The 11,737-nt window shown below is 31.2% G+C and overlaps 1 pseudogene; it reads right to left on the bottom strand.

The window, feature by feature from the left end:
* Positions 1-2,395: 2,395 nt before the first annotated feature.
* LOC105973974 (uncharacterized) lies at positions 2,396-3,968 on the bottom strand (annotated as a pseudogene).
* Between the last annotated feature and the right edge of the window lie 7,769 nt (positions 3,969-11,737).

Here is an 11,737-nt window from a genome sequence, read left to right as displayed (position 1 = left end):
ACTATCTAATAAGCTGTGGAGGAATTTTCACTACAACAAGAACTCCCTTTTAGGACACGGGTAAGTGTCGCAATAAGACATGTATTGGGACACTTGGACTTTTTGAGACAATTGTTGCAACTTGCAAGTGTCGCATGTTTGAGTGTCCTATAAAGTTAGGGACATTTAAAGCGTCTCAATATATTGTTTTATCGAGACAATTTATAAATATCTCAATAGAGTTGGAGACAAAATTAGGTGTTCCGAAATATATTGTATCAGGACAATTATAGACGCCCTTATTTGATTTGGAGACAAATATAAGTGTCACATAACGAATATATTGGGACATTCAAAATTATCACTACATATAGTTGAGATAAAACTAAGTGTTTTATAACTGACTTTAAAAGAGTAATACAACCTATTTAGAGACGCTTATATGTATCACAAATGTTATCACATACAATTAATATGTTCATTTCTAATATTTCAGCTGCCCTATCAAAGCATGTAATCTACTAGAAGTCAAATACATAATAAAGGTACAAAAGAATATGAAATCAAATCAAAAGTAATACATTCATTAAAATCCACAATTAATTCAATGTATTTTCATGAATTGCCAACAAATGTTCAACTAGTATTCAGTGGCAAACACACACACACAATACATACAAGAGTCCTATGACTAAATCGCACATTGGCAAGTTGCTTTAATCCTTTGGAGGTTTTGCTCTTTCTTTTGTGTGGGTTAAGTTTTTCTCCATGATCATTTTTTGAAATCAGCCTGTTACAATAATCACAAAGATCCAAAATAGAACGTATATAATATAACTTGCTATGAGATTGAAAGATCTCTAAAGAAATCCACTTAAGTAAACAGTAACAAACCGAGAATACCTAATAAAACGGTTAAATGTCTAGTGTAATATAAAAAACCTCACCTTTGATAAACTCATGTCTAACAAAGCATAAACTCCTGCCCAATAAAGCAATTTTAAGTCTAGCCTTGTGATCTTACTTCAAGACCCAATGTATCTGTTGTACTACATAGGTTAGATGTCATCTCAAAACAATAACGAGATAACTCCCTTTCCAAATCTAAATTCGGCTAGGTAGATTGAACAAAGAAGCTCACTATCACTTCGATAGATATTGGAGTAGGCAGAGTGACAGTTATAAATAATTATGGAAACAAAAATATCAACTAACCTGTATATATCCTGTCAATATATATCATGTCTGATAAAAAACTAGAACATCACAAGACATGCCTCGATAGAGTGCCATTTTGAATTATTTATCTATATCTATACTACTTATAAAAGTGTGAATAGGTAGGATGTTTCTTCCATTTGTTTTTTACTTCCAAAAATACCCTATTAATAGACAAGAATGAAAGGTCAAATAGGTAAATTCATTAACATTTTTTTTACTAATTTATAAATTGTTAATACATTGTATAATTATAGATTAAATTGACCACTTACTATTAATTGAATAACAAACTTAAATAATCATATTAATACGTATAATTTAGCATTTGATACAAAAAGCAAGGCATATGAAGCACTTCACATTTAGTCTTCACAACTTCTTGATTTTCTTGATTTTTCTAATTTTCAGCTCTTCCTTAGAAGTTAGAATTACGCCTCTTTTTTTATCATGTTTTCTTCACAAGAAATTGAAAATTCCTTTTGGCATTCATGAAAGTTGCCAAACCATAGTTGACTCTTCTAGATCTACTTATTATTTTTTTTTTCTTCCTGCATAACTTTATTAAGATTATTTCGTATCCTTAGGGCATATATATATATATATATATATATATATATATATATATATATATATTTTTATCTCGATGGCCTTATTATCTTATAAATATCCATGTGAATTGGCAACGCAACTTTCATTTAGTACATGGGCAAGATTTTTGCATTTGCAGGTAACTCCAATTCAAGTCATTCTTCTCAATGAGGGTGAGTGGATTTTGGAGTTGGGAAATTTCGTTGCCAGGTTACCTTCTTCAATTTTATGCTCATGTATTCTTTCAATTTACATTATACTAGTAATTTGACCCGTGCGATGCACGGGATTGAACAAAACAAACATAACAATCATTAAAAAAAACAGAAATATAAATATATTGAATATTTAACTGAAAAATCTAATAAAAACTATATATTTAATATTTTACTGGAAAATCTAATGAAAATCTATCCACCAAAGAATTAATCCGGCCATCAACAGAGTAGTTGTCTTCAACTCTTGATCATATGTCACCTGCACCATAGGACAAAAAAAGAAAAAAAAACTTTTTATAAATTGAAAATAAATGTTACAAAGCTCATTTATAGAACTTTGAAGACAAAAAATCCATATATAAATTTAAACAAATATATAAATAACTTATTTAGCTCAGATTTTGGAAAACTTCTTTATAAACGACGTTCGTAGTAGTATTTGAGGTGTTCATGTCGTTGTCACAAATAAGTATCTTCAAGCATCTTCGACTCGTAACTCTTGAGATAGCAACATATAATTGTCCATGTGAAAACATTGGTTACTGAAGATATATACCCACATGTTGAAGAGATTGGCCTTGACTTTTATTTATCATCATTGCAATCGAAAGAGTGATAGGAAATTGTCTACGCTGGAATTTAAAATGAATCCTGCTATCTGATGGCGTTAGAGTCAATCGTGGAATAAACACCTTGTGACCCATGTTGGTTCCTGATATATTTTTCGCTTCCAAGAGTCGATTTCCTAATCTTGTGATTGACAGTCGGGTGCGCCATTGCACAAACCTGAAGATTGGTCTATATTTCTCAACAACATGACTGGAACACCTTCTTTCAGTTTTAATTCGTGATTTGGAAGACCAGAAGAATTAACGGTATTCAAAAACTCGGGCGTATGAATATCATCAGGTCAGTCAATGCTTCCGTTCGCTGAACATGTACTATCAAAACTGAGATATGTCTTCATTTCCTTAGGAACCAACGATAGCATGTAATCGTTTACCACATCAACAATCTCATTTGTCGGAGCCATTATGACCTTGTGTTGCAAATAACTGATATCACCCATATTCTCTAAAAATGATGGGTATGTCTCATTTACAATTGAAGCAAGTAGATCAGCTGACTCTTTTATGAGCAAGTCATCAGGGATTTCAATGTTCACCCCCCCATCATTGGGATCATCTATGGTGCCATCCCCAATACTTAACACCCATTCTAAAAAAAAAATTACTTCGGAAATCTCTGAATCTGATTTGTCGGATAGGAGTCTCATATTTTTTGTCAGTGTCAGAACTTGACAATATTCCCATAAAGGTGATGAATTAATGCTGGCAAAAACTACTTCTTGTTTCGTTCCTTTTGGGATCACGGGTAGAATCTGTCTAAAATCGCCACAAAAAACAACTATTTTTCCACCGAAAAGTTCATTTTTGCTGTTTGGATTGGAGAATTTCAGTATATCTTTGAAAGTCTTGTCCACAGCCTCAAAGTGTTTTACACTTTTACTACCGATCAAATATTACGAATGAAGTCGACCTAGTACTATCAATGGCACTCACCTGAACTCTGAACCTGTACAAAAATATATATTTTACATACACATTTCGAATACCAAGAGGAATGATTGTGCAACAATTCAAATGAACTTATTTCGTAAAATATTACTAAATCAAAGTATAATTACCTTGGTACAGCAGAAGCAAACTTGTCACACTCTTCGCACCAATATTTCTTTGAGACAGGTCGACCTTCTTCATACAATTTTTACACGAAGCATACCACCAATTAGCTGCCGACTCGATTTCAAGAATTTTCACCAGCGCGGATCCAACACACTCCTACAATATATATACAACAATCGATTCTTAAGCATTATATTTGTTTATGTAAAAATATATCATATATATTTTAGACAAATCAACGAACCTTTGTACTCTCAACGCACTCATCTATGGTCATTCTATCTGCCTGGAGTGGATCGTTTGATCGAGTCAAAGAAAGTTGGGACGATAACTGACTAACTTATGGGATATAGACTTAACATTTACCTAACTAAGTTACATGAAAAATCCGTGTACCAAATAATAAATATTCATCCACATTCTTCTTTATTGTGTCGAAACAAACGAACTTGAAGTTGGTTGTCGGAATATTTTCGGCTACTGTATTAGTAACTACAGTCATTCCGACAAAATTGAGCTTAAATCTGTATGTAGATACTCTAAATGGTAAATTTGAATCACCCACCAATAAATTTTGAAACATATAAGTTTCGCCTTCTTTCACCAATTCCTTAAATTTCATAATGAGATTTTTTTTATGGTAGCATGAATACGCATACCCTATTACAAAATCAATAAAATAGTTAGCTCCTAAATATTGGAAATATAAAAAGAAAATAAAAAAAATCGAAAAAGAATCCGGAAAAATAAAAACATCACCTTCTCATCCAAAAAAAACCATTTCAATGCTACCCGTTTCTATTTTTCTCCACATACCTGGCACTAACCATAGACGAATTACCCGTACAATTATCTTCCAATTAATACTGCTTGTAAATTTCATAGAGCAATGAAACCTGTGTAGTTAAAATTCGTGGAGCCATAACTACTTCAATGAATAAAAATCCTTCAATGAAATAAAAATCAGGATATTTGAGATTGATTGAAATTGGGCAAACGAACTGAGACCGAAGCAAGTGAAAACAGATTAAAGAGCAGGGACCAAAGCAAGTGAACGGAAAAAAGAACAGGACTTTCTTTACCTGAGGTGTTGGAGCAGCAAATACAGGGAGAGATAGAGAGAGATACAGAGAGAACTATGCTTATAAAGAGTTTGTGGGGAAAACCTAAAAGATATCCACGGATCTTTTAAGATATATAAATCAAATTATTGTTACCGGTAATTCTTTGGGGGAAACGTGTGATACAAAAAATTGAGGAACGTGTCATTGAAAAGTGTGGATTTAAAAAGGTTGAAGCATTAGTAGAAATTAATATATAATTAACCGTGCGTGTCATTGAAAGATTTGATAGATTAGTAGAAATTAATATTTAATTACGTGTTAAATTAGTATAGATTATATGAAATTTAATAAAATATGAAAAAAATAGTATTAGAAAATTAATTTAGATTTATACCAATATTTAGGAGATTAGTTACTGGATTAGTAGAAATTATTATTTAATTACGTGTTTAATTATTAAATTATACGAAATCTAATAAGATATGAAAAAAAAATTGGATTAGAAAATTAAATTAAATTTAATTATAAGATATCCTCCAAATGAGCGGGAAAATTTGACCTTAAAATTTTCTAGGGTTTCTCCAGGAACCTTTCTTTTGTTAATAAGATTAGTAGAAATTAATATATAATTAACCGTGCGTGTCATTGAAAGATTTGATAGATTAGTAGAAATTAATATTTAATTACGTGTTAAATTAGTATAGATTATATGAAATTTAATAAAATATGAAAAAAATAGTATTAGAAAATTAATTTAGATTTATGCCAATATTTAGGAGATTAGTTACTGGATTAGTAGAAATTATTATTTAATTACGTGTTTAATTATTAAATTATACGAAATTTAATAAGATATGAAAAAAAAATTGGATTATAAAATTAAATTAAATTTAATTATAAGATATCCTCCAAATGAGCGGGAAAAATTGACCTTAAATTTTTCTAGGGTTTCTCCAGGAACCTTTCTTTTGTTAATAAGATATACGAAATTTAATAAGATATGAAAAAAAAAATTGGATTAGAAAATTAAATTTAATTTAATTATAAGATATCCTCCAAATGAGCGGGAAAATTGACCTTAAAATTTTCTATGGTTTCTCCAGGAACCTTTCTTTTGTTAATAAGATATACGAAATTTAATAAGATATGAAAAAAAAAATTGGATTAGAAAATGAAATTTAATTTAATTATAAGATATCCTCCAAATGAGCGGGAAAAATTGACCTTAAAATTTTCTAGGGTTTCTCCAGGAACCTTTCTTTTGTTAATAAGATTATAAAGGAATCTGGTTTAAGAAAATATTTATTTGCCCCTTTTATAGAGGTTATACAATGATACAAGGATTGAAAATATCAATGGGGTAAAATTGGCTGTATATGTTGAGAAACTAACAAAGAAGAACAACGCAAAGATGAATTAACATAGTAATATAGAGAGAAACAAATATATCTTCTTGTGTTCTTCTTGTGTATCCAACTCAATACAATGGGGCACTATATATAGTACAAGTAAGACCATGAAAGGTCATGAGTTACAAGGAGTTATGGGCATATAATGGTGAGTAAATGGTGGGAGTAGTGGTGGGAGTAATGGTGCTTGATGATGATAGTAATGGTGGTCATCCACACTTAAGAATTCATAACACTCCCCCTTGGATGTCCACCATATATGGAGTATGCCTCGTTAAAAACCTTGTTAGGAAAACCCAATGGGACAAAACCTAAACGAAGGAGAAAAGAGTACATATCCATTTAAATCTTGAGAGCGTAACACTGCCTCATTAAAACCTTGCCAAGAAAAACCCATTGGGATAAAAACTTGGACGAAGGAAAAAGAGTACAGTGTTGAAATTGTTGATCACGCTCCCCATGTTTTCAGCATGAGTCATTGGAGTAAGATCGCCGACGTATGGATTTGCAACCTCGTTATTTGTTTGTCATCAATAACTGTCAAGTCGTCTTTCTTCTTTAATTCTCGAGTACTTTAAAAATCTTCAATAATTCTTCGGCCACCTCCCTTGATATCCAAAATCTCCTTGATGCAATCAGACATTATTATCGTCATATATTAGAACCACGATCTTCATTATCTTCTCGAGGAAGGATGAGAATATATTTCTTATGTCCAAAGATCGGACAATCATATGTTTACTCAATGAATGAGCTTTATCATGTATATAAACAAATAATGGATAAATATTTCATTCGACAAATGCTCGATCTGCAGATCAATGCAAAATATATATCCTCCCAAGATATTTTCATTTCGAATTCTTTCATCAAATAATTGATGATCTTTGTGATCTCTTCATGAGTCGCCACAATATTTAATTCGCCCCAAATGATAATATGAATCAATTTATTTGATTATTCCTTTTGTAAACAAGGTATTCACTAAGGTGACAATACCGTATTCTTCAATATGTAAATGGATCATTCCTAGGGTCTAACTCATGAGACCTCTTATTATATGCTTCAAGCATTTTCAATTCTTTGAAATAACAAGTTATGATCCATATAAATATGCGGTAATTTGCATCCATATGGTGCATGCCAAATAATTTTGAATACCATCATAAAGTGATTGCATCATAAAAATATATTTTCAAAGGCATTCAAATTTACCGCAATGATTTTACCCACTTTTGTACTAAAGGCTTTCACAGCTTTATGTGTGATGACCGCAAGTCAATGTACAATTCATTTGATCAATAATTTCAAATAATCATGGTCAATTGAATTTGTGAATGCATATACTAATGACCAATTAGATGTCGACATCTATCAAAATGTATGAGCTTCAAGCTCTTCACATTATAAAAATAATTGTACATATTGTTATTCGATAACATCTTTAGTACTCCCCATATTTCTTTATAATCAATAGAGCTCACTATTTCACTTTTCCGGTACCGGATTCTCCTCAGAGAATTATATTCATATCAGTGGGGATTGTAGCCTTTGTGGGTACGATCTCTTGTAGAGATCCATATCTTTTCATGTACCATGTATTTTTCTCTTATAGAGATTTGTATATTGCAACAATAAAGTTTTCATAATACTTTATGTGCTTGATCTCATTATTTATTTCAATAAAAATGCCCTACATGGACAAAATGCGCGCTTTTGAGTTTCACAATGTGGAGGGAGTATTGAGGACTACGTGTCCACTTTATTTTCAAACTCAATATTGTCAAATTTAATTTGGTACATGAATATTCATTGGAAAAGAATTTTCAATTCTTTAGGATAGTATATCGGTACAACAACAAAATTGAGAACTAATGTCTCAAATTCCTCTCTATTCACTTAGAGAGCCAGCTAACCATGATTTATTTGCCAATCAACTCTTTATTGGCACATAATGGTTCGATTTAAAATGATCTCGATAGCTACCGTGTAATCATCAATGATTTTCTCATCCAAATATGGATTTCATTTATGCCACCATAATTGGCAAAAATTCTCAAATCATAGTAATGGATATTGGTGTTGAGGCGTCCCCCAACATCGTCTTTAAGACGAATCCTTTCATGAATGAGATAAGTAATAGGATGAGAGTATGATGCTACTAGCGCTAGTAGAATTTAATTGAACGGTATTCACACCACTTATAAGGGTGTTAATCATTCGAACCAACATATATATCTCCCCCTCTTATATGTATAAATTAAGATTGGTTAGTTGTGTACCATAATCATTTTTCACCCAATTAGGGATTCACGATGCAATCATGATGTGAAATTTGTCCTTCAAGGACATTCGTTTTCATGGCAAAATTCAATGTGCAATGTGTCATTCTTAGATATTTTCTCTTGCACTCATTTGCAACATATGTAATATTTTCAAGTTGCCATTTTATCGATAAATGCATCTAGCATTTTGCACATTAAAATTGTTGCAATTGAATTTTTTTTCTTTTGTGCTTAAATATTTCCATGCACAAATCCAGATGAGACAAAGATCATTTCATACGCCGTTATACAAGAACCGGCTTCTTATCTCCCCCTTAACGGCGGGAAATTTGTCTCAGTAAAATGGCAATTGACAATGTATGCCATAGAAATATTTCCCATTTGGGGTGCAAAATATTGCATAGCATAAATTATAAATAAACCATGTGATATAGTTGTTATCTAGATGAGAGTAACTAAATTTGAGAATCTAACAGGTTCGGTACACAAATGACCAAATTTTAAAATTTTAAAAATTCAGGGACCAAACTGTAAAATTTGAAAATTTAGGGACCAATCTGTAAAATTTGAAAACTTCAGGGACAAGACTGAAATTTTTAAAAATTCGGTGAAAACTGAAAATGCTGAAATATATTCATAATTGCAGTTGATGAGAGGAACGAGCTGCATATTCAAAAAAAAATATTTGGACTGAATCGTAAAATTTTCGAATCCGGAGGACTAAAATGAAAATTTTGAAAACTTTGAGGAGTAAACTCTAAATTTTGAAAAATCAGAATATGCAGAGGGTTTGGAATTTTAATAAGAAAATCAGATCCCCTTTTTTCGTTTGGTTTGAAATTTCATCTCATCTCATCTAGATCAATTATAAAAAAATCATATACATACCTCCATATGTATTTGGAATGAAATTTGCAACTTTAATTGATTTGGTCAATATCGTGACTCCAAAATCAACGCAAATTCTTTTGCTTTCCTATTGGTGCTTGATAAAGCTTATCAACATGCTTTATCGTTAAATGGATTTATGACCAATCATTGTCAATATCTCTCACATCTCTTCACCTCTAATGGTGAGATAAATATATATTGTAATAAGCACCATGATATCTATATAAGATATCTTGTGAAACATTTTGTTATTTTAATTGTTAAATAATAACATCAATCAAACGAGCTTTGCATTATTTCAATTTTAGCTCACAACTCGTGATATATAACAATATGCAATCAAATTTCTTGATTTTGCTATTATGATTGCAACTTGAGTTTTTATGTTGCTACTTCACGGGTATAATTTAAATTAAAATGTTGCTATTGATGGAGCATTTCAAGTCACATGGATTAGAGAATATTTTCTCTTACAAATTTACATTTTGTGTATCTTCAAAACACATATAGCAACATATATTCAATTTGTGTCATCGAGACACGTATTACCAATACTTTATTTGTATCCTCAAGATACAATAATACTTTGTCATGTGTCTTTAAGACGCATTTTCATATGAAATATTTGTCTATTCCGTCATGACACATAAATGGATCTTCAATTTCAATGATCCAAAAATCATAGTTACGTTTCTTCTTGACCTATCAAAAATAATTTCAAATTGCTTGATATGACTCATATCATTGAATCACAAAGGAATAGCCTTTTGAGTACATATATATATGATCTCAAGATTTGAGTTTTATTGCTTAAAATTATGTACTCGATTTGAGCCTGGGAGCTTCATATAAATCTTTATAGTACTTAATATAAAATAATAGTACTATAATTAACTCGATTTTTCATATATATCATTGAACCACAAACTTAATAGTACTTTCGAGTACAATATACTATTCAAATATCAAGGATTGAGTTTTATACCTTGAATTTATATACTCGATTTAGACCTCAAGTCTTTGTATTTGGTACTTAATCGTAAAATAATGATACATTGAGTGGGAAATACCCATTAACTCAAATATTCAATTTTGAGTATCATCACTTAGACCTTGAGTCTAATGTATTCAATTGAGATATCTAGTCTTCAAATTTAATCTAGGCCTCAAGCCTTTATATATATTTAATATTCCTCCATATAAGCTTTCAAGCTTTCATATTTAAACTAGGCTTTGAGCCTAAAATTTATGAACTTCGAGTTCTTTTCGATTCATGGAGCTTTTCAAGTTGCATAAACTAGAGAGCAAGTAGATTTTTTGTTTCTTTTTTTTTTCTCTTTAATATATCACTCAAATCTTCGAGTCACTTGATTGCACGTGCTCGATTTGGGCCTCAAGCCTCAATATATAATAAAAATCGTTATAATATAACATTCAAACATTCGAGTCACTTGATTGCACGTGCTCGATTTGGGCTTCAATATATAATAAAATTGTTATAGTACATTGATCATGAACGAATAGTACTATAAATGGGGAATACCCTCTAACTCAAATGTTCAAGAGTCTTATCATTTAGACGTAAAGTCTAATATACTCAATCGAGATTTCTGATCTCGTATGTAATCTAGGCTTTATGCCTTTAATCGTCCCTTTTGTTTTTAGAACATCATGTTCATCTCAAAAATTCGCACAAGGGACAGCTTTGGCAGAGCTGAGTATTTCAAGCATATCTCCCTCGATCGGGATCCGATTTTGATGATTCAAAATGTTCCGAACAGCCAACAGAAACTTCTACAAGTTTCGTATTTTGAATTTTCTGAAATTCGAACATTATCATGTCCAAAACTGGGCTCAAAGTACGAACTAGTGAATTGCACGAAAAATCACCTACAACAAAATTAAGATGGTTAATATTTTATCAATTCAAACAAGAATAAAAAAATTTAAAATCAACTCCCTTTCATATTCTATGGCTATGGAGTCATCTTCCTTGGACCATCTTTACTCGAAAATTAAAGTAGAACAATCGTGGTGATAACGTGTTGAGAAACTAACAAAGAAGAACAAAGCAAAGATGAATTAACATAGTAATATAGAGAGAAACAAATATATCTTCTTGTGTTCTTCTTGTGTATCCAACTCAATACAATGGGGCACTATATATAGTACAAGTAAGACCATGAAAGGTCATGAGTTACAAGGAGTTATGGGCATATAATGGTGAGTCAATGGTGGGAGTAGTGGTGGGAGTAATGGTGCTTGATGATGATAGTAATGGTGGTCATCCACACTTAAGAATTCATACACTACAAGAAATTGTCAAATTGGCAACAGTATGTTTTGTTGCCAAAAGACTTTAATTTCGTTGCCAACTCCTCTTGCAACAAAATTATT

This window comes from Erythranthe guttata, chromosome 12, assembly GCF_056151865.1.
Source record: "Erythranthe guttata isolate IM_541 chromosome 12, IM_541, whole genome shotgun sequence".
NCBI classification, from domain to species: Eukaryota; Viridiplantae; Streptophyta; class Magnoliopsida; order Lamiales; family Phrymaceae; genus Erythranthe; species Erythranthe guttata.
The sequence above is the reverse complement of the archived record's forward strand: the minus strand, read 5'-3'. Positions and strand labels throughout refer to the sequence as shown.